We start from the raw sequence: 3,336 nt of genomic DNA on the forward strand, positions 1-3,336 counted from the left end.
GTAACATTTAGAGAAGCCTCTTTTCCAGGAAATGCATATTATTATTATTAGTTCTTCCCACATCTTTGAAGTAACGTTCCTCTGAGAGCACTACTTCTTCAGCAAAGCCAAGAGTTGCCTTCACATTAACCTCTGTGTCAGCACTTTGGAAGCGGGGGAAGGCGTAAAGGCGTGAGCTTGATCTGGTGTCACAACACTGAGGTCAAGGCAGCAAGAACATAAAGTTTTTGTCATTATATAGAGAAGTTTTTGCCCATGAGTTACCAGAAGTACTTTGAATGGGTACATTTGACTCAGACTGCCGTATTTCAGTGAGTTTGCAGAGGACTTTCAAGTCAGTCCTATTTCCTCCAAACCTTACAGTAAGCCAGATATACAAACCTGTTTAATTCTTATTACCTTTTCAATTGACACAGCGCCAGTGTTGAAATTAGCAGTTATCTAGCTCCTGTTTGAAAATCAAGATTTCTACCATATGTTGCACATTCCTTGGAGCAAGGAGTGCATTGTGGCTTCTGCGTTTATCCCAGCTCTTAGAAAAACAATGACTCCAAACTGCACTTTCCCAACCACTCTATGAATTCAGCATCTTTCTTTGCCAGGCAGTGGAAAAAAATCTGCTGTTGTTTTGACATTCTGTATCAATATGGGTAAAACTGCACCAGAAGCCAATTCCTTGAAAGATTAAAGGAGGAGAGCTTTGCTACACCTTTACGGCTCCATTTGCGCTCCCAGTTAAAGCTTTGGCTTACTCGCATCCAGGGCCACAGCTCTGGAACTCAGCATCGCCATGACAACCAGTCGATGTTTGGTTTTCTGCCCACTGCCAGTCACCGAGGAGACGGCAGTGGATGCTGTGTTGAGCTAATTACATAGGGGAAAACAGAAACTGAGATGAAATATTGTCTTGCTATGTGTGTCTTCATTACAGTCATCTCATACATATGTGCTCTGAAATTGGAGAATTATTAACATCTGAAATGCAAATCGCAGAGCAGTTGGCATTCTTTTTTTTTTTTTTTCCTCTTTAAGTCATTAAAAATATGTCTGATCCAGTTGAAGCCTGATTCTAAACAAACTGAGCTACCGTTGTATTAGGTATCAGAAGAATAAATACTGAGTATCCTTAACCGGGGACATCCATCCCAGAGCCAGCAGGCCTTAAAGGGAGCATTAATCAGGCTACCGTGGGGAGACTGCCTACTTGGCAGGTGAACTCAACATCCATGAATCATGAAGCACCTCCATTATAGTAGTAACAGTCATAGCCATAGGTCAAAAAGATACCAGTCCAGGTGAAGAGCCTTCCCTTCAGCATGCATAGTAGTGCAAATACACAGTCAGCATTGTTACAATGCTATGAAAATTACTACCAATCACAAACTTGCTCAGAGACAACAAATTCCTGCTATCGTTTGCTGTAAATGTGCACCCAAGATGGAAATTGGTGCAATTAGAAATAGTGCTTCCTGGTACGTTGCAAGGTTTTTTTTTATTTTTTATTTTTTTTGTACTTTGGATTGAAGAATCGTGGCTCTAGCCCCATTGCCAGTGTAAAAAAAAAAAAAAAAAGAAAAAGAAAAAGAAATCTGTCAGGCACTTGAAATTTATCCATTGCAACAGCTCACTCAGCAGTTCCTCACAGTGCCAAAGGATAACTCCTGTTTCTGCACAGCCTGCAAAAGCAACTAAAAGCTATCTGCTAATTTCTGCTTTTGAAGTATTTCCTCTCCTAACCAAAATCCAACATACAAAAACAACTTGTATATTTTTCCTAGAAGCAAATCTGTATCATTTTCCAAGTTACTTTCACAGAAGTGTCATATTATTTCTCTAAAGCCTTAAAATGTAAGATTGTGTATTCTGGTTCTAATGTAAGAAAATATATGGGTTCTTGCAGCCACAGAATATAACTAAACTAGAGAAAAATTATAGCATAAACAAATGTTTGATCTTTACACTTAAGTCCACAATATTAACTGATTCTACTAAAAATTGGGCAAAACTATCAAGAATACTTTCTTGCATACAAGAAAATTTCACTGAAGTGATGTGGTGTGAAGCCGCCCTTTAGAAGACCTTATTTAGTTACTTAAACCCAAGTGAGAAACAACTTGCTTCATTCCACCTTCTCCAGTTCCCTAAAAGCTGTTGCACCAAAAGAAGGGAATAATCTGTCCATGGCCATAAGGGGATAAGGCAAGCAGGAGAGACCTCAAATTGCAGGAAGGAGAACGTTAGGCTTTAGAAAAAGCTTTTTAACATTAAAGAGAAAGTAAGCCCAGAGTAAATTGCTTGTGGAATTAATGGAGCCTCCGTTAACTGAAGTTTTTAGGGATAGAACAACTTGTAATGGCACAAGGTTGCCTCCTGGGACACTCTGCTACTCCATGGCTGCGGACCAGTGGGCTTGGTGCTGGGACTGACTCATAACCAGGATTTAAACAGGGAGCAAGAGACAAGAGTTCACAATGACTAAGTCAAGCAAAGAGCAGACTCTAAGAAACATAAGCTCTGAGGCTGGCTGCGTTGAGGTTGCCAGACATATGGCACAACAGAGTGCCATGTTGGCCACACACTGCAGCTCTCTGCTGTTTGGAGCACGAGCAGTACGGGATGTGACCACTGCTCCAGGGCATGGCCACCATTCAACTGGAATCGAGGCAGCCGATTTTCTACTCCTTTCTTCACGTATTTCTAATGGCTGCTTTTATAAACACATTCACTGATAAATACAAACAATTTTCAGTGCATAGCTCCGTAGTTAAACCTTGTCTTTAAACCAGGAAGACGCAATGCTCAAACTACACAACTTGGGTTTTGCAAGACGTGCCATTGGAAATGGAGCACACCAACAAGCTGCGGCTGTTCCTGCGGGGGTGGCTGCACTGGTCCGGTGTAAGAGGAAACAAACTTCCATGCACTGTGGATGGTTATCTAGGAGGAGCAGTCTTGAACATGACACACTCAACAGATGTACTACTGTAAGACAGTCATGGTTTGGTTCAAGAAAATCAGCATCTAAAATCACATAAAGACAAAACAAGAGGGAAAACACAACAGTGCAGAGCGCATCAAAAGCTCCCACACCAACGCAAGTGAGAATGGAGGTCGAAAACTCAGAAAACACAGGTTTCACTGATACTTGCCCTATGTGTACTTATCTTCACATCCAAGCACTTTGCGTATTTGCCTGCTCAGCACTTCTACGCAGCAGGACAGAGCTCACCAACCTCTGCAGGGAAGGAAGGAAAAGGAAGGAAGGAAGGAAAAGGAAGGAAGGAAGGAAAAGGAAGGAAGGAAGGAAAAGGAAGGAAGGAAGGAAAAGGAAGGAAG

This window comes from Numida meleagris, chromosome 4 (genome assembly GCF_002078875.1).
Source record: "Numida meleagris isolate 19003 breed g44 Domestic line chromosome 4, NumMel1.0, whole genome shotgun sequence".
NCBI lineage: Eukaryota > Metazoa > Chordata > Aves > Galliformes > Numididae > Numida > Numida meleagris.